Source organism: Protopterus annectens, chromosome 2.part1 (genome assembly GCF_019279795.1).
Source record: "Protopterus annectens isolate FY-2018-M chromosome 2.part1, PAN1.0, whole genome shotgun sequence".
Taxonomy (NCBI): Eukaryota; Metazoa; Chordata; order Ceratodontiformes; family Protopteridae; genus Protopterus; species Protopterus annectens.
In genome coordinates this window covers 911,410,893-911,432,467 of record NC_056729.1, presented here as the reverse complement: position 1 = coordinate 911,432,467, position 21,575 = coordinate 911,410,893, and the positions used below count along the sequence as shown (strand labels likewise).

Here is a 21,575-nt window from a genome sequence, read left to right as displayed (position 1 = left end):
TGCCTTATCCTTAGCCTTCGCCACCTCTCTCTTTGCCATGCACCTCATCTCCTTATACTCCTGTCTACTTTCTTCATCTCTCTGACAATCCCACTTCTTCTTTGCCACCCTCTTTCTTGGTATACTCTCCTGTACTGCCTCATTCCACCACCGTGTCTCCTTGTCCTCCTTCCTCTGTCCAGATGTCATACCAAGCGCCTTTTTAGCCATCTCCCATACTAGCTCTGCTGTAGTTACCCAGCTATTTGGTAACTCTTCATTGTCACCCAGTGCCTGTCTTAACTCATCCCTGAACTCCACCTCGCAATTACCCTTTTTCAATTTCCACCAGAATGATTAAGGCTAGAAAAGAGAAAAAACACTAAGAGATAAATTGGCATATGAGAAAATGAAGGGTTACCCTATGCCAGATAAAAGAAGAAGAAAAATAACATTGATAAAGTGGAAATTCTCTATAACAGGGATTTTAAGAACAGGACATGGGATCATGAACACTCGGTAGACAAGACAACTATAACACTGCTAGACAATGATGTACATAATGATAATCAAGTTTTTTAGAGCTCTCCAATTACCTGATCAACCCATTACCATGTTTCCCTGCAGACTTCAGGAGAGACAGAACTGTCATTGGGAGTCTATGAAGTAGCAGGATTTTCATTTTTCTAAAAAAAGATCGACAAGGGAAGTTGGGCGTTGAGGAAGGAGGAGACAATTTTAAATAACTGTGCCAATATTATACCACCTAACCCACTGATTCCTGTTGAGAAAGGATATTAAATATTTGGTTACAGTAATGTGGTTATAAATAATGAATGGTTTCACCCATCCCTGCCAACAAATATAATTTGGTAGACAATATTTTGGAGTAAAATTATGCACAAGGTTGATACATTTCATTGTTCTTTTTGAGGAGTTAGAGAGTGAAGATGTGACATTATATAGGTGTAGTACCATAAATCCACCTTTACTCCACCCACTAATATTTGAAAATGTGTATGAAAAGGATGTAAGAACTCTAGAAGGTGAAACAAAACACGAATAGATTTTATAATAATTCAAAATATGTTGGTATGAAAGTTCTGATAAAGGAGATGGGGTGGTATTAATGAATACTGTAGATTATTGTTCTGAGATGTACCAATATTTAAACAATGAAGAATTTTTGAAATGAGTTCCAAAAATGAGATAAAATTGATAATTGGTTACAGGAGCTGCTGGTTGTAAACTTGGTATCTGTTGATACTATCAAATATGAGAAAACCTTTGATTCCAGCCATTTTTGCCGTATTGAAAACCCATAAAGATGAAAATGATCCACCCTTAAGACCCATTGTAGCCATAGGAGGTTCTAAGATAGAACCACTGGTGAAATGGGTTGACTACTGCTTAAAGGAATTCTTTAATTATAAAAGTTGTATATTAAGATGTATATTAAGTTGCATCATTAAGATGTATTGGGGGGCTTACTTTTTTTGTTATTATTGCAAATTTGCATTTTGTTCAATCTGTTCTTTTACTTGTTTGTTAACTTCCATTTGGCAAAATGTATGTAGTTATGTATCCATATTACCTAAATGTAACTGTTATTGTTAGTGCCATGGATATTTTGTATGTGGAGCTTTTCTCCTTGGGTCTCCACTGAAAATGGGCTACCGGCCCAGTTGGACTAACCTGGTTAACAAAAGACAAATAAACAAAAGACAAATAAAAATAAATAAATTAATTAATTAAAGGATTTTTGGAATTGCCTAAAAGAAATTGCAAGTGCTACTTTTAACAAAGATGTACAATTTGGTACAACAGATGTGAAAGACCTAATTTTGATAATTAATTATCATGTGGGTAGAGCTGCTGGCCTTTATTTTCTGGGTTTTGGGATGCCTTAGTTATAGATAGTTATGACAAATTAAGAATTGAATATAGTTACGGAAATGAAGGAATTAGTATTATTGGATAATTATGTCTTTTTTGAAGAAGAGTATTAAAAACAGATTAGAGGAGTAGTTATGGTGGCAACTGTGGCCCCAGTTTTTGCAAACATAGTAGTATGGTATTGAGAGAAACAACATGCGATGAAAGGTAAGTAAATATTGGTCTAATATTAATTGGTATTTGACATTTTTAGATGATATACTTTTATTTTGGGATGACAACATTCAGTTATTAGAAGAGTTTATTTTATATTTAAATCATACAACCCAGTTTTGTAATTTATGAGCAAAAATAACTATGATAGTATAAACTATAAGGATATTACTGTTAGTAAAAATATAGTTGTTTAACAATATGAATCCACTATTTTTAGAAAAGCAACTTATTCAAACAGCCTCCTGTATTATGGTAGTTTATATCCAATATGGCAAAAAAGGACAACTTGTTCAGTTGTTTAGGCTGGTCTCTGATATTAACAATTTTTTTAAGGGAAGTTGACATTTTAATCAGAATGTTTTTAGCAAGGAGATACCCAGAAAGTTTGATAAAAGAACTATATGTGAAGTAACAGAAAAGAGAAATGAGAAATTTATACTTATTTTGAGGCATAACTGATATACAATCACCGATGGTAGAAACAAAAAGTTATTGGTACTTATAAAAATGCTATGATTATTAATTTTGGTGAAAAAATTAAAGGGTTTAAGAATGTTTTTAGGATTAATTGGAACTGGATGAACTAAAATCTATGGACTTCAATAAAAACTAGGAGGAAAAACAAATGTATACAAAAAGGGTAGGAATATTAAATATATTGTATAGAACAGAAAATCTAATTTGGAATGATGATGCTATGATAACGTACTGGATGTATCATCAATGTAGATTCATTAATGATGTGAAGGATATTAGTATTTTCCTACCTTTGGGTTTTAACTGGTAATGTAAAATTTAATTGTAGTACTGCTGGAGTGGTTTATGTTGCAAGATGTTTGCCATGTGACTAATTTTATATTGATAAAATTGAGACACTCTTAAGGCATCGAATATACAAACATTTGTGCACCACAAAGAATCATGATAACATGTACTAATTATAAAAAGTTTTTATTTTTTTATTTTAGAAAAAATGCCATTTTTACCTGGGTGGGTTATGGGAAGCCAGATTAGAGTCAAGAGACCTGTACTGGCAGCTTACTTTGACTGCTACAGAACCACCAGAATTAAATCATTAAACAATATTCTGGTATTGAAAACAGGTAAAATTTAAAAATGATGTAAATATCCCCTTTACTAAGAATTTTTTATGGGCATATATAAATTAATGTTGCAAATGATTATATTATTATAGCCGTTGTCATTTTAAATTAAGTTTAATATTTTAGTGTATTTTAATATATTTTATATAATATTTTAATATTTATTTATTATTTATTTATTGGCATTTGTTTACCGGGATAGTCCACCAGACCATTAAGAGCCCATTTTCAGTGGAAGCCTGGGGAGAAAAGCTCAATAAAAACATGAATATATAACCAAATTTAACAATATGAAAAGTTTCACAAAATACATGCACATAGGCAAATAATTAACAGTTAGTTAAAGTAAAGGTAAGACAGAATTTGTCAATTAGATACAATTAAATACAAACTTAAATTACAGAGTAAGATAAGAAATTAAGTAAAAAAGGCTAACATTACATAAAAGCTTCTGCCATAAGTGTAGTTAGGTTATCTCCAGACATTTTGTAGATAGTGATCATTGAAATATGAATATATTCATGAAGTAAATATAGTCAGGATTTAAAAGGTGGAGGCCTGGTGCCAGTGCAGTTCCAGACAAAAGAGAGGTACCCTTATAAAGAAGCTTTAAATGAAGCATGATTCTGATTGGTTCTAATTATTAATGGTAGGGTATTCCAGGCTCCCGCTATAGAACAAGAGTAAGGAAGCTGTCTGGCAGGTAGGTTAGGCTAGTGAACCTGCAAAATGTGTTGATTTTCAGATCTGAGAGACCTTTTGGGAAGGTAGCAGCTAAATAATGAACTAAGAGTAGGAGAGTCAAAAGTTTATAAATGATTGTATGCACAGTTGTTAATTGCAGGTAAGAGAGATAGTGTGGAAGTTTATTTATTTAGTTTTTATTTAACATGTGTTTACTAGGAAAGTCCTACTTGGAACAAAGCCAATTTTCAGCGGAGGCCCGAGGAGAAACTTTCCAGATGCATGTCTTTGTAACGTGGGAGGAAACCAGAGTACCCGGAGAAAACCCACATGAATGCAGGGAGGACATACAGACAATGCACAGAAAGCACTCCAGCTGAGAATCGAACTGGAGAACCTCTTGCTATGAGGCAACAAGCCTACTGCTGCACCACTGCACCTTCTGAGTTCAAGCCAGTTAAGGGAGTGTAGAGCTGTGCAGTGGTGGGTAGAATGTTTGGCATTTGTAGCAAACCTGGTGATTTTGTTATAACATGTTTCAAACTTTGTTTTTGGGGAGGATTGTAGGTTGGTAAGTAATGGGACACCATAGATGAGAGAGCTAAGTAGGTAAGTGATAGCAAGGACTTGTTTAGTGGAAGGGCTAAGGAAGTGTATGTGCCTATGAAGAATGCCTAGTTTTTGGTGTTTTTTGTTAACGTCATATTGTATGCGCATGTCAAATTTTAGATGTTCATCTATTATTACTCCCAGCAGTTTAGTGGAAGTAGCAACTTCAACTACTGTGTTGCTTTGAGAAAATATGGTGAACTGGGCTTTGTTTATGGGAGTTTTATTCTTGGGGGTAAATAGAATTAGCTTGGTTTTGTCTGGATTAAGAGACAGGTGATTATTGGGGTCTACTTTAGTTCAGTGAACGATCAGATGATCGAACGCTGTTAGTTTGAACACTAAGTGTCGAACCCGCAAAATAGTGAATGGCCGGAACAGCTCATTTTTTCCCAGGGAAAGAAATTGCTGGGCCAGCCGTCTGGGTTGTGCCATTTCCTCCACTGTAGTGCGATCTTGGAGTTGGTATATTTACATAGGGGGGGTGAAGCCCCCCACTTTACTTAGTGCTTAGTGTTATTTCTTTTTTTTTTGGGAACGGTGATTTTTTTTCCCTGGGGAAAAAAATCTCTGTTCTGGTTGTTCGCTGTTTTGTGTATGTGAGATTTAGGGGTCGATATAACAATGTTCGATCATCTGATCATTCGGTGTTATAATATAGACCCGATTATTGCATAGCCAGGTCTCTATGGAGGTAAAGCCAATTGAGTGATTTGTTGAAGATCAGACATGAAATCAGCAGAACATATAATAATAGAGGCATGTGCGTATTGTATGAGAGATCCCTGACTGAAGACTGGAGACTATTAATAAAGATACTGAATAGGTGGAGTCCTAATATAGAGCCTTGGGGAACCCTGTTAGAATTGTGAAGATATGGATAGAGGGAGTTTTGACATTTAACTGTCTGTTGTCTGTCCTATAGGTGACTTGAGAACCAGTTAAGGGGAGAGACCAATTTCTGAGAGTTGATTTAGAAATAGGGATGAGAGACTCTGTCAAAAGCCTTTGATAAGTCAAGAAATAGGGAGGAGACAATTTTACCTGAGTTTCGGGCTTAGTTGACTGTATCCATAAAGGATATCAAGGCAGTCATAATACTATGACTTGGTCTAAATTCATGTTGTGTAGGAGATAGGAATTGGTTATTAAGGAGAAAGTTTAGAAGTTGTATATGTACACATTTTTCAAGGAGCTTAGAGGCAGGAGAGAGAATGGCTATAGGACAGTAGTTGGAGATATCGGTAGAGTTGCCACCTTTGTGAAGGGGTAGAATACATGCTTTTTTCCAAATTTTTGGGACATAGGATTCTAGGTTGGATCTGTTGAGGAGTATACTGATAGGGTAGGCAATGGCTTCTGCTGCTAGTTTTAGATATTCTGTGGATAGGTTATTAGCTGCATTAGAGCTGGGGTTTGAGTTTGAGAAGTAGTCTTTTTATTGTAGTAGCTGGAATGGGATTAAGCATGAATTCGGGTGCTGGATGGGTTGTTGCTTCTTTGGAATGAAGGGAGGAAGTAGAGAAAGGGGAATGGGTGGGGGAGGATAGTCTTGATGGTCCAGTATAGCTTGTGTCATAGTGAGCTTGGGGAAAGTTAGCAGTGATATTTGCTATAGTATTGATAAATTGAGAATGAAGAGACTGGCTATTTATTGTGGCGTTTTGTCAGGATGTGGACATGGATTGCTTTTTGTGCCCAGGTTTAGGAGTAAAGTTATGGATACCTAGAATTGGGGGGGGGTTGCGTACGATTGGTTTGAAGTTTTAGATAATACTCTTTTTTTTGTCCTTGATTGCTAGTCTTTTTATCTGGTTGTGAAGCTGCTTGAATTTCAACAGGTCTGGAGGGTTTTTATTTTTTAGCCATTGTTTCCAAGTTTTGTCAATAGTGTTGTCAATATGTATTGCACTTACAACTTAAAAGATATTTTAATAGTCTCTAGTTAGAATGAGTGGGTTGTACCTTTAAGGCACTCACAATGTATGTTATGTTTCATTTCTTGATTGGCTCTTGCTTTTGTTTTAATTAAATTGTGAACATCATTGCTCAATTTATACTGCATTATGAATCTTTGAAAGTATATAAGATGGTTAATTATTCTAAAATATTTTGTTCTGATGATGTTCTGTTGTGGAATGAAAGTGCTTAACTTGTTTTTATTTTAAAAATGTTTTGATTTCAGTTGAATAAATATTTTGTGCTTTGTAGCAGATTTTCAGCTACTAGCATTCTATACTTTAAGTTTATGTTAGCTGGTGATCCTTTCTGCTTAAATGTCAAGAAATGTAGAATTGTATCCTTTGCCGAGCATGACTTCTCTTGTAACTCACATTGACAACTCACCCTTGAAAATTGTTCCCATAGTCAGGGATCTGGGAACCTATATCAACAACTGTCTTTTGATCAGCACATACATCCTTCCATCAATCCACAACTCCTTTTTCCAATTTTTCCATATGGAGTCAGGGTGTCACTTTAACAATGAGAATCATCTAGAGTCAAGGTTCACAGTGCTGCATGGCTAGCCCTGCCTTGGCTGTTCCTCTGTACCATACATTTGCACAAACACACTCTTACACCTATTGCCAATTTAGAGCATCCAATTCACCTACTGCATGTCCTGGAATGTGGTAGGAAACTGGAACACCCAAAGGAAACCCACACAAATCAAAGGGAGGACAGGCAGACATGAAGAAAAGGCACCTCAGTTGAGAATCAAATGGAGAACCTCTTGCTGTGAGGTGACAATGCTATCCACCACACCACTGTGCCACCCAAATTTCGATCACCACATGAACACTATTATAATTCCTTGCACAGCTTATTTTTAAAGGTATTGTGTCCAGTTCCAGGATGTAATAATTCATCTGTACTCAGCATTCATTAGGCTGAGCGATAAGTATAACAATCTTTTCAGTGTGTTCTTGTACTTGTCCAAACCCGAGTCACAACAGGAATGACTGCAGTCCTTCTTTAATAAGACAATTACGGCCCTAAATCATAAAAAGTACACAAACCATTGCACAGCTTTGTCTCTTTTATCAGTATCATGCAGGCTACTGAGAAGGTAACCTCTGACTTAAGTGTAGAGCCTCAGCAGACCCTATCCTGTCAGACCTATTACACATTTGCACGTCCACTGTTGGCATAAACACCCACTCAAGGGATCTCAATCTCTTCTTCAACCTAAATAGAACATTTTTGAGGGATAGCTATGTATCACCGAACATTCTTTTTCAATGTAACTGTCTTCCACTGCACATAAAGCAATGTACTTCTCTTACTGTATTCAAATGTAAATTGGATAAATGGATGACTAATTGCAAATTCATCCCAGATTTAGCACCATTGACTTTCATGCATAGGAGCAACAGGTAAATGTTCCAAAATTTCTTTGTTCTGCCCCTGTCTGTATTATTTGCATACAAGATACGTATGGGCTAAAAATTACCATGTGAATGTAAGGCTAGTCTAATTGAGGTCTTCATAGATGAATAGCCTCGTGAGTACCTATGAACCTATGGTAATCAATGGATACACAGCTGAAGTGGGCCTGTAGAGCTACAAAGTATTTGTGTGTGTGTGTGTGTGTGTGTGTGTGTGTGTGTGTGTGTGTGTACTCACTTGCAAACATTTGTCAAAACTAGCTTCAGTACTATGCGCTACTGAGCAAATCAAGGAACATACATATCATCTGTCCCACTTTGCTACTTGCTGAACCACCTAATTTCAACCAGGTAGCAGTCACACAGCAAGTTGAACCACCTGTTCACCTAAGGATAATAAAGCTGACATCAGCTACTCACTTAGATCCACCCACAGCAAGGTCCACCTGCAGGAAGACTTGTTAATAGAACTTGGGTCCCTGAAGTAACAAAATTAGGGGTATATTTCAAATGTTAAGAAAGACTACATTTATAAAAGACCATGATTAGTGAAGAATAAAGTTAATACAATTCTAGATCAGGGTGAGCCTACATGAAAGATAAAAAGAGATTTTCTGACTTCGTTTAACGGGAAGTGTCAGTGATCAAAATACTTCCACTGCTTGCAAAATTTTGGGACAGATATCTGAACACTCCGGTGATCTGCTACTATTAATGAAAGAGGAAAAAAGAAATTGAAAAATAGAGTCAACTTGACATATTCAAAGCAGACAAGAGTGATACACAAAGGTTAAAGCAGACAAGAGTGACATAGTAAGATCCATCAGGAACATTCAGAAGTGGAAGAGGTGAAAATCGTGGAACATAGAAACAGATACTGTAGCTAGTACTAGAAGCTTTCTGTTTGGGTTTATCTTTGTTTTTCTAGCATTTACTCCCTAGTCACTTGCTCTATTGACTTTGTTTTATCAAAGTTGTACAATGGTTGACTAAAAGAAAATATGCTTACTTGCAAAACAAATTGTAGTGGCTTTTGATTTAAGGTAAATTAGGTTTTTCTGCTTTGCAGTTTTGCTGATTTTGAGATTTTTTGATTGACTCTTTGTAACCTATTATTCTGTTTTTTTTCAGTTGTGGAAAATGGATCCTGGAAAGTAGGGAAAGCAAGTGGTTAAAATTTTGTTTAGCTAAAAGTAAGAAAGATAAAATGTTTGAAACATGTTACTTAGGGCTAATGCTTGCATCTTGTGGACACTTTTAAATTTGACTTTAAAGAGAGTGGATTTGAGAATGCTCCAGTGACCTGATGGAATCTGACCTCAAATGCAGGGTCCAAAGTGAATACAAATAAGGTAGTAACAAAGTCTGACTGAATACTGTGGTTTGTGGTCCAGAGTGATGTGACTGAAGATGGGTAATGTTCATCAAGGTGGTGGTGGTGGGGGGGTATGAGTGACGCTGGGCATATGAAGTGGTGCTCAGACAACATATAATGTTTTTATATACATAGATATGTCAAAGTCAAAGTAAACTTTACTGTCATTTAGCATACACAAGTGCAGTCTAAACAAAAGTGCATGCATCAGGTTTGAATTAAGAAGACATACACATGCATACATATAGTAAAACATACAACAAACATATATTCATCATTTCACATTAGACAGGTTATTCTACTACATATTACCACAGTTTACCTTATCTATAATTTTCAGCAGCTGAATGATTTCTTATTGCACAAGTTCCTATTGCACTGTGTGATTCTCACATGAATAAGACGATCTAGTTAGTATAACATTGCACATTCATTGCCATCTATGTATTCAAACTGTCTCTCATTTATTTGCACCAAAAGAGTTGGCTATCCTATATCTTGTCAGTGTCTGGCTTCTCTGAAATTATTGCCAGAGTTCAAAAGTTTCACTGCCTGAGGGAAAATGCTGTTTCTGAACCTGAATGCTTTACAGTGCACACTACGGTATCTTCTGCTAAAGCAAAAGCATGTGAACAGTTCATAAGCAGGGTGCGTAGGATCTTTGATTATTTTTGTAGCTCTGTTATGACATCGTGCTGTGTATAGCTCCTGTAGTGCTGGAAGTTTGGAGCCTGTTATCTTTTCTGCCACTTTCACTATCCTTTGTAGGGCTTTTGGTCTGGAACTGAGCAGCTCCAGTACCACACTGAAAAGTTACACTTTAGGATACTTTCTATGGTACCTCCATAGAAGGTGGAGAGGATAGGGGGTGTTAGACTTGCTTTCCTCAGTCTCCTCAGGAAATGCAGATGTTGATGAGCTTTCTTTACTGTATGAGTGATGTTTATTGACCAAGATAGATCCTCTGCAATGTGACCCCCCAGGAATTGTGTGGTCTTTACTCTTTCCACCACATCGCTATTAATCACGAGAGGAGAATGAGCTGGTTGTGTTTTCCTGATGTCCATTATGACCTCCTTTGTTTTGTTGACATTAAGGTCAAGGTTGAACTTGGCACACCTGTCAATCAGTGAGCTCACTTCCTCCCTGTAGTTTTTTTCATCTCCTTTACTGATGAGGCCTACAACTGTAGAGTCATCCGCAAACAAACTTGATGATGTGGTTGGTAATGATTCTAGTTTTACAGTTAGTATAGTAAACAGCTGTGGACTCAACACACAGCCTTGAGGTACTCCTGTGTTGATTGTGATGCTTTTTGAAGAGTTATTGCCCACGCAAACCCTCTGAGGTCTTTCATTCAAGACATCCAGGATCCAGTTGCAAATATGGGCTTTAATACCTAGAAGAACAAGTTTTCTGATTAGCTGTTCTGGGATGTCAGTACTGAATGCTGAACTGAAGTCAATAAACAGCATTCTAACACAGCTGTCCCTGTTCTCAAGGTGTGCCAATGAGAGATGCTGTGCAACCAAAATGGCATCCGCCGTGGAGCAATTGACATGATATGCAAACTGGAGTGGATCTAGTGCTGCTGGAAGGGTTGCTGTCAGGTGATTTTTTGACAAAACATTCAAAGCTTTTCATAATGGTAGACATGAGAGCTACTGGTCTATGGTCGTTGAGACTTGAGGGAGATCATTTCTTTGGCAGTGGAATAATATTTGTGTTTTTGAAGCATTTGGGTACCTTCACCTGACCGAGGGAAATGCTAAATATATCCGTGAATACAGTGGTTAGTTTTCAGCACAGTACTTTAACACCTTTCCAGTGATGTTGTCTGGTCCTGCAGCCTTCCTAGGGTTCACCTTCTGTAGGATCCTCTTCACCTCTATTGAGTTTAGGCTGATTACTTCATCTCCTGGGTCTGTAGTTAGATTCACTGCCTTGGAGCTGTTTCTCTCCTCAAACCTGCAGAAAAGGGTGTTCAGCCTATCCAGGAATTCTGTGTTGTCCTTGCATTGGACTGTCAGGGGTTTGTATTCAGTTATGGCTTTTATGCCCTCTCACATGCACCTAGGGTCTCTCATGTCAGTGAAGCGGTTCTGGACTTTCCTTCCATAGGCCCTTTTTGCTTCATTTATCCCTCCCTCTCTTCAGGATTGCCCTTGCCACACTGAGAGCTTCCTTGTCTTTTCATTGGAATGCCACATTACATTCCTTCAGAAGCTCGTATACTTTGCTGGTGAGCCAGGTTTTTGGTTGGCTGTTATGATGATGTTTCTGTTGATGGTCATGTCATCTACTCATTTAGTTATATGTGCCCTCACAGTTTCTGTGTATTCATCCAAGTTAACATGTAGATCAACCATTGCAGCCTCTTTGAATATGCTTCAGTTTGTATTGTTGAAACAATCTTGGAGTGCTGTGATAGCTCCATTTGGCCATAGCCTGGATTGCTTCACAGTGGGTATTCCCTGACTAGTGCAGGTTTGTATGCTGGCGTTAGCATGATGGTGAGGTGGTCTGAGCTGCCCAAGTGTAGGTATTGAACTGCTTTATATGCCATCTTGGTATTGGTGTATATCTTGTCCAAGGTGTTGCTAACCCTTGTTGCAAATTCCACATGCTGGTAGTAGCTGGGTAATACTGACCTTGGATCTGCCTGTTGAAGTCCCCTGCAATAATGTGTGCAAAATCTGGGTTCTTATTCTGTAGCACACATACTGAGTTATACAGTGTAGCCAGTACCTCTTTAGTATTTGCACTCGGTAGGATATACACCACTATGATCCTGACACCATTGAACTCTCTAGGCAGATAAGAATGTCTACATCTGACTGCTAAGAACTCTGTTTTCAGAGCAATAGCTAAGGGCAGTCTCACAGTTTATGCACCAGCTATTGTTTACATACATGCAGACTCCACCTCCTCTAGATCTTCCACTGAGTGCTTGATGTCTGTCTACACAAAAAACAGTGAGCCCTTCCAGATGAACTGTACTGTCGTTAATGTTATTTCTTGCCTTGCTTTGTGATGCTATTTCCAGCCTTCTGTAATCCATCTTATTATCCAGAGAGCACACGTTTGCTAGAAGTAAGGATGGTAATCCAGACCTGAAAGGATTTGCTTTCAGTCTGACAGAAATTCCAGCCCTTGATCCCCTTTTCCTGGATTTTTCACATCTTTGCCTCTTGCTCTTTTTTTCCCAGTGCATCGTGAAAGCTCTTTTTACCTGTTTGAGGCACTTTGAGCCACCCTGTGTAAGAATACCAAGGTTGTGAAGTACAGAATTTATTGTAGGCTCCACAGATTGTGCAGACAGCAGGTCGTCCATCCAGCTGCATGTTGAGCTTAGTTGCTTAACTTACAGTAAGTTTTCTCTACTATAAGTAACTGTATCTTCATTTATAGCCTCAAAAACTGCTTTTTTCCATTTTTTAAGTAGGAAAGAAGACAAATACTACACATTTCTCTGTTGAGCTGACACAGTCACAACCTCACAGGGTGCCGCCATTTGTTTTTTTGTATCTAGGATAACATTTATTTTTACTGAATGTCACTTTTGTGTATCACATAGAACTGAACAATCACGTGACTGAAAAAAAAATTACTGCAACAAAAGTACTTTAAAAACTTGTTTTTTTCAGGGGGTGACCCCCACAAACCCCCTGTACTTCCTGCACAGTGGAACAACAGTCTAGAAAATAAAAAAATGCACACAATCACTGCTGATGTACAATAACGTTTTATAGGAAACCTTATTTGAGCAAACATACCTTATAAATGTTTTTTGCAAGGATCAAGTTCCCTGCACCCCCACACCCTCTTTTCATGAATATACTAAATCCGTGGTCACACACCAGTTGAAAAAATAGAAAAAAAATACACTCGCAGTAAATCACTGCTTTTTTACTTTACAATTTTCAGTCAATCGTGACTTTTTTCATTTAGATTTCATTCAGCAAAATGTGTCTAATTCAAAAGAATTTCTGCCATATATGACTTTTTTCATTTAGTTGTGATTCAGCCCTCCACTTATACCCCTATTAGCTCATTCATTAGTTTTCTCCCCTCGAGTGCAATTCATTTCATTCATTCCTCAGCCAGGCCAAGAGCCCTGAAGCCTTATTGTTCCCTGACTGGAGTGACAGCTAATCAGCTCTTTTGTTTTCCTTTGAAGGTGAGAGTTAGGTGCTGAGAGGCCCTCATTCTTGCGTGAATCCCATCTTTACCACCTAAACTCTTCCAGTGGTGGTGGTTGGGGGGGGGGTACAATAATGCTGCTGCTCTATGGGGCTGCCTTCTGCATGCCTTCACATAAGCCCTAGGAATGCTTACTCTGTCTTATGTGCAGGATGTATCTCTCTCCCTATAACTGCTCCCGGTTGTACCCAATCCTCTGGATTTATGAGTGGCATAGAGATCATGCCACTTTCCTCCTATCAGAATGGGAGGGCTGGTAATGGACAATCGCTCTTATCTTTCCCTGTTTTGTTTCTTCCATCATAATCAGGGCTCTGTACAACAGAGCCAAAGTAATGAAGCAGATGCCTTCAAATACTGTTTCACCTCTTATAAGAAATCATTCTCCCATTACATTGAACTGAAATGCAAAAAAAAAGAATAAAAAAATCACTGTATTCAGCAGTAGTGACAACTAACACAACATTGCCTTCTATTAACTGGGATCTTGTATTTATTTTTATTTATTTTGCATTTGTTTACCGGGAAAAGTCTGAGTGGGCAGGGTTGCCTGTTTTCAGCGGAGGCCTGGGGAGAAAATCTCCAAACAGTAATACATAAGATATTAAAGTACAGTATTAAATACAAAAAAAAATACAGTGATATAATAGTAAAGGCAGCATACAGTAAAAACTCAAAACTAATAATGCACAGTGAAAGTATAGGCAATAAAGAATACAAGATTTACATCTTAGGCAACATTTGTAGTTAGATGGATGTTTTTTGCTGGATAAGAGCATGCATTAAGCAGAAACAGAATTGAGACTGTTGACTGAATTATACATTTGATAAATATAGTTCAAATTAGTGTTTGATAGTGAAAGTACATGACGGTGGAATAAATAGATGCACAGGAATATGCAGTAAGCTGTAAGAGTAAGCAGCACTAGTAGTTGAAATAATAATTCCATCTGCTTCACAGACTAATAGAGTTTAGATGGGAGAAGAGGAAGTGGTTTAGGAGGGTTTGTAGGTATTACTCAGGGCAAGTACATGTGCAAGACCATGAGTTATTTTCAATGTAACTTAAGAAGGTGCTTAAAGTCACATGTGTTATCTAGTGACCGGATGACAAGAGAGAGTGCATTCCAGGTTTTAGCTACAGTAGTAGCATAGAGAGAGTCCCCAGAGTTATATTTGCTTTTAGTTACATCAACTAGTGCTTTGTTGTTACTTCTTAGAGGCTGATTGTTAGCATAGTGGTGTAGGAGTCCCTGTAGGGCTGGGGTTTTCAAAGGGTGATAGAGTGTTTGGTGGGCCATGATAGGTTGGTTGAAAGTTATTAGATTTGGCAATTCTAGCCAGGATAGCTTTCTAAGGGACTGGCAGTGATGGGATCTATATGGTGATTCGGTAGCAAATTTTGTTATTTTGTTAATAGCAGATAATTACTTTAGTTAGGTCGTCTTTATTTAGATTGATTAGTACTGGGGTAGCATACAGAAGAGTGGAGAGTAGGTGGGTTCTTGCAATGGTGACTTTACTTTCAGAGGTTAGGTAATTTTTGCTTCTATAGAGGGTACCTAGCTTTTTGTGAACCTTTGTGATAGTTTGTGCTATATGTTTGTCATATTTCATATTATGGTCTGTGATTACTGCTAGAAGTTTAGTATGGGTCATGGGTGTGATGGGAGTACTGTCAGAGGATGTTATTTTAAAAGATGGAATTGGGCCAACAGCCTTAGAGGGATGAAACAACATTAACTGAGTTTTATTAGGGTTAAGTATTAGTTGTGAGTCAGAAAGCCATTTTTCTATTGCTGAAAAGGATTCTTGGGTGATTTGTTGTAATTGTTGGAGTGTTGGGGCAGAGCATATTAGAGTAGAATCATCAGCATATTGGATCAGGTTAGCATAGAGAGTAGCTTTGTGTAAGTTGTTGGTGAATATGGAGAAGAGAGGGGCTCCAAGGACTGATCCCTGAGGGACACCTAAGTTCACAGGGAGAAGGGGGAAAGGGTATTTTCCCATTGTACAGCTTGTTGACAGTTTGAGAGATAATCTTTGAACCATTATAGTGTCGAGCTGTGTAAATTGAGATCTGATAATGCAATTAATAGTTTAGAATGGGAAACTGTGTAAAAGGCTTTGCTGTTGATTTCTGGTGTTGGAGAATCTATTTATTTAGTTATTTACAGTTTGTTTGCCAGGATAGCCCATTGGGCCAAAAGAGCCCATTTTCAATGGAGTCCCAGGGAGAAAAGCTCCAACAAGGTTGAACAAATAAAAATGTTCCATAGATTAAACATTTAACAAGGTTAAACGAATAAAAATGTTAACATACTTTAAACATCTGTAGTATTGCAATGAAGTTAAAAGACTTCTAAAAAGAGAGACATATCAATACACAAATAGATATAACATGGTCTATGAGAGTAGGCTATATATATATATATATATATATATATATATATATATATATATATATATATATATATATATATATATATATATAGATAGGTAATTCAGGTTTGGGGGTTATAAGTGAAGTGAGTGTAACAAGTATATAAGAAAGTAGTAAGGAATGAAAATAGAAGAGGAGATAAGGTGGAAAATAGTAGAGTTGAGAGAATGGAAATTGTAAAGAGAGGCAGGGAAAATAAGGAAGAAGTAGAAGGGAGTCAGGTGGGGTGGGGGCAGGATCATTCCCAGAGGGATAAGAGGTGGGAATGGAGCAAGGTCTTGAAGGTAGAGTGGTTGTTGGTAGTACGGATATGTGGTGGGAGAGAGTTCCAGAGTCATGCTAGAAAGAAGGATAACAGAAGTTTACCCTGAGTGCGAGCAGGTTTGTGTACTCTAAGCAGGTTCTGATTGTTAGACCTGGGTAGTCTATTAGGCTGATGCATTTTGAGAGAGGAGGTGAGGGATGGGCAGAGAAAGGGTTTAAAGATGAGTTTATGTGCATTAGTTAGTTGGATGCAGGAGAGATAGTGAGGCAGTTCAAGACAATTTAAATTGTGGTGGGTGTTGCAGTGATGGTTGGAGGATTTGGCACCTGTGGCAAATTTAGAGATTTTGTTATAGCAGGAAGCAAGTTTTGTCTTCAGACTAGATTGGAGATTAGTAAGTGGGGGGGGCACCATATAAGAGGGAAGGGATGAGGTAAGTGGTAGAAAGGACATGCTTAGTTGAGGGAGTAAGATAATGGTTATGGCAGTAAAGCATGCCTAGTTTTTGGTGGGTTTTCTTTATGTTTGTTTGAAGATGAATGTCAAATTTTAATTCATCGTCAATAAGGACATCTAGTAGCATTGTATGGGGTACGATTTTGACAGGGGTCTTGTTTTGGCTAGTTATTGGGAAAGACTTCTTGTCTTTTGGTATACTTTGAGAGGGTGAATATCATAATTTTAGATTTGGAAGCATTTAGTGCTAGGTTATTATTTAACATCCAGTGCTCAGTAGAAGAGAAGGCTTCTTGAGTTAGTTTCTGAAGTTTGGGGAGGGATTCTGCGGAGCAGATTATTGTAGAGTCATCTGCGTATTAGACAGTTTAGCATTAGGGATACACTGATGAAAGTCATTTATGAATATGTTAAATAGTAATGGACCTAATATAGAACCCTGTAGTACACCTGTTAGGGTATTAAGGAAGGAGGATGTGCAGTTATACCACTTGATGGATTGTTGCCTATTAGAGAGGTAACTGGAGAACCAATTGATAAAGGAGGACGATAAATTAAGATGAGAGAGTTTAGACAATAGAAGATTATGAGAAATAGTATCAAAAGCCTTGGATAAGTCAAGCAGGAGGGTAGATACAGTACTGTCAGAGTCTTTTGTGGAATTGGCAGTTTCAAGGAAGGAGAGGAGACTGTTTTTGGTGCTGTGTCAAGCTCTGAAAACATGTTGAGTGGGGGTTAGCAGGTGGTTATCAAACAGGTAGGGTAGGAGTTGTAGATTACTGCATTTTTCTAAAAGTTTAGAGATAGAGGACAGGATAGCAACTGGTCGGAAATTAGAGTTATTGGTATTGATACCCCCTTTGTGAAGGGGAATAATAAATGTTTTTTTTCACAGTAATGGTACATAGGATTCTTGAATTGATCGGTTTATTAGGATGGAGATGGGGAAGGCTATGTCATTGGCAGCTAGCTTGAGGAAATTAGATGGCAGATTGTCTGGGGCATTTGAACATGGTTTCAATTTATGTAGGAGTTTTTTATGGTAGAGATCGGAATAGGTTTGAGAGTAAAGGGGGGTAGTTGAGAATTTTTGGTGTTGGAGGAGGGTGTGCTAGGGTAGGTAGGTGAATGTAGAGTAGGTATATTATATGAGAAAGATGTGAGTTTAGCTATTGAGTCTATGAAGATGGAATTAAATTGGGTAGCTAAGGAGAGATCAGAGGCATTGGGATCTGGGCATGGGTTGACTTTTTTACCAGGATGGAGGAGGGTAGAGATACTATTCCAGACTTTTTTTGGGCTAGTTTTGTGGTTATTTTGAAGTAGGGAGTAGTAGGATTTTCGGTCACAGGCTATGTGTTTTTTGACTTTGTTACTGAGTTGTTTAGAGTCAGTCAGGGAGTAAGAAGTTTTGTATTTCTGTTAATGTTTTCATGCTTTGTCCCGGAGGTGCATGAGGGTTGTAGTTTCTTTGGATATCCAAAGGATGAATTACATTTGACTCTTTTAGTTCTGATGGGAGCAAAGGTATTTAACAGGTTGATGAATGTAGTATTAAAGTAAGAAACAGCATTATCCGGGGGAGAGATTTTAGAGGGGTCCAGTTGGTGTGTTTTAGAGAGTCAGAGAAGGCTTGAGGATTGAAGTTTTTCAGGGAATGAGTGTAAATATAATTATGAGATAGATGTAATGAAGTGGATGAGCAACAGGCGAAGGCAGGGAGATGATCGCTAAGGGAGTCAGGAAGTGTCTCCCTATCAGAGATAGTATGGGGTGAGAAACTAATATCCAGTCCAGAGTGCTACCAGAGGAGCTGTCCTTAGAGGGTCTTATAGGTGAGTTGATTAGCTGGGTAAAGTTATATAGGTTAAATTTTGTGAGGTTGTGGGAGATTGAATGGCAGCTCAATTAATATTAACGTTGCCTAGAATTATAGTTTCATTGCTTATGTTAGATGAGAACCAGGAGAGGATTTCCTTGAAAATAGGGATATTATTGCTGGGTGGAATGTATAGAGCAGCAATGCCTAAGTTTTTGTGTTTATTTAGCTCGGCAGTGTTAAATTGGGGTATGGGCTTAGTATAGGGTGTAATAGATAGGGAGGAAGAAAACAGGAGAGCTACTCCACCACCTTTCTTGTGGATTCTGTCATTTCTTATGATGTTGTAATTGGGAGGAGTAATTCCGGGGTCATTTATATGAGGTTTTAGCCCTGTTTCAGAGATAGAGAGGATGTCAGAGTGGTTGTGGTGAAGCCAAGCATGGAAGTTGTCTGTTTTGTTACATAAACTCTGGGCATTCAATGTTGCAAAAAGAAGTGATTTATGAGGGGAGGGGGGAGGTGATAAGGGTGAGTTAGAAGGTTGATCTGTTGAGGGTCTAGGGTTTGGATGAATGTCGTCCGAGAGAAGAATAGAGATAAGTTGAAGAATGTGGTAAAAAAAGAGTTTAGAGAGCTTATTATTTGATTTGGGATCAAAGAGGAACTTAAGATTTGGTATGACTGAAAAGGGGGTTGAATTTCTGTTATCAGGAATGAGTTTTTTTGAGAAGAAAAGAATACTATTATAATAGTACAGATAGGGGGAGATAAAATTTGTAGGGGGGTAACTCTTGATGGTATGTAGAGGTAGTGTGGAAAAGGGGAGTGAGATATATCTGGGAGACTAGTGAGCTGGTAAAGGCAGGAGAGGAGAGGAAGTAATATTAGAGGTAGAGTGATTGTAGACTTGAGTTGCATAATGGTAGTAGCTGGTATCTTAAAGCTGTAGGGTAGCTAGAAATTATTGGTTGGGAGATAAATGGTATAGATTGGTTTGTAAAGCTAGGAATAGTGAGAAGAGCAGTATGTGGGAATGGGGGGAGGAAGGGATGGGGAGAGGTTATTCATTTAGAGTGGGAACAGAAGAGACAGATGAGGGAGTGGGTGGGGAGAAGTGTGATTAGGGAGTGAATAGTGACTGGGTGATTTAGAATGGGAGTCGTTTTGGGGTTATAAGTGTAGAGGTGCTGGGGGTGGGTGGGAAACGTGGGCAGGGTAGGGGACTGGAGTGAGCCTGTAGGGCGAACGGAGCGGGTTGAGCCGAGGAGGAGTGAAAGCCCAACAAAATACAATCAGTGACTTGGACTCTAGTAATGCCATGGAGCAACAGCCAAACTGATTGATAAGTGAATTCTCTAGCTTTAAAGGAAACTCGAGACTCAGTGAGGAATCCAGTGGTTATCAATAACACTGGGGCATAGAGGAATAAAGAGAAACCAATACTGGAAAGAAAAACTCTACAGCAAAGGATGCTATTAGATAGGGCTAAAAGTACAGGGTATGGATATATACTGTGGGTATATGCTGCCACCTTGTGGTGAAATATAATAACAATGTAATTTCTCTGTAAGAAGTGGCCAAGGGAGAAAAATATAAAATCAGGGAGGGAGGGAGGGATGGCTATGAACTGCAGTAGGCTGGTAACGTACACTACATAACAACTATGTACAGTAACTAATAAGCATAAATTATTAGATATAACTACATACACACTGATGTTTTTGGAGGGGAAAAAACACACTTTAAACTGTGCTGAAGGTGCCTAGGTTGTAGGCAGTCCAAGGATGTCTTCCTTAGGAGGGAGGTATTCCTGGTTAAATTGGTGTAATGTGGGGAGCACCTGAAGTCAGAGAACGAAGGTTACAGCAAACTGTAAAGAGAGAAAGAGATTTTTCAGTGTTTAAGGGACATAAAGAACAGGAGAGCATCTAGTAGGAGGATGCAGCAGATAAAAATGAGGGGAGGTTAGAGCATTAGTAGTATGTACAAGAGCGTACTATAGGAAGTGAAAGTAGTAGAAAATAAGTCGAACTAGAGGGAGAAAAGGTAAGGGAAAGGAGAGTGAGGCAGATTATAGGATAGAGTACAAGATATAGTCATAAACAGGTACTGGCATACAGGTGAGAATATTGCAGTTTGAATAAGTTTGATTTTGTTAACAGACCATCATTCACGAGTCTAGGAAGTTTCAATCACAGTGCATTTTTCCTGTAGGCACAAGTAGTTCTAATGTTCAGATATATAGCAGCTAAAAACAATAGAAATGCATCATCAATTTTATTTTATTTTATTTTATTTATCATTTGTTGACCGGGAAAGTCCGACTAGGTTCCTCAGAACCTGTTTTCAGCGGAGGCCCGGGGAGAAATGCTCCAGATGCATGTCTTTGGATCAAACAAAATGAAAACTAGAAAAGAACAGTATACATTAACATGCAGGCTATTGTGTTTGTAGGAGTGAATCTAAAGCCAGAATGTAGGGGACTGATGTGTTTGAATGTTAGAAACTGAAGCCTAGTAGATATGCAGCCTGAGTGAATGGAGTGATATGTTTTGTACGTTAGTAGTATGAAGCCTAGCAGAGGGGAAAGTAGCTGCGTTTTATGCAGTTATAATAGAGTGAAATAGTATAGGTGGAGACACTAGGGGATAACACTTGGTACGTGCTCATGGAAATTACCTGTGAGTGCACGTGGTGATTGCTTGAGCCATTGAGTGATGCTGAATGTAATTTAATTACTGTCTGTTCCAGTAAGCAAATCTAATCAAGCATGTGGGAAGCTTATAAATACTTAAATAATACAGATATAAATAAAACCAATAACAACAGTCATTTAGGCAAATGAATGTAGCTGAATGCAACATATAGCAAAATAAAACAATTGTATCTCAGGTTATACATAGCATAACTGTCATTAAAGGTGAGACAAGCAGAGACAAATACCAACTTAAATCACAACACTTGATGCTATAGCAGCATTATATGAAAATTATATCATTAAACAGATACAGGACCCTAAGATATTCCAGTGGAAAGTATCAAATACATAACAAGCGAAACGAGCAGCCTAACTGCAGGACCATCCAATGGGTTGGGGACACAATTTTAAAAATGGTACCACAGATAGCACCACCA

General features: G+C 38.1%; 1 protein-coding gene across 1 annotated transcript in view; it reads left to right on the top strand.

The window, feature by feature from the left end:
• Positions 1-21,575, top strand: part of DCTD (dCMP deaminase) — a 1,602,421-nt gene that overhangs the window by 1,399,600 nt on the left and 181,246 nt on the right. The gene's annotated exons all lie outside the window — the stretch shown is intronic.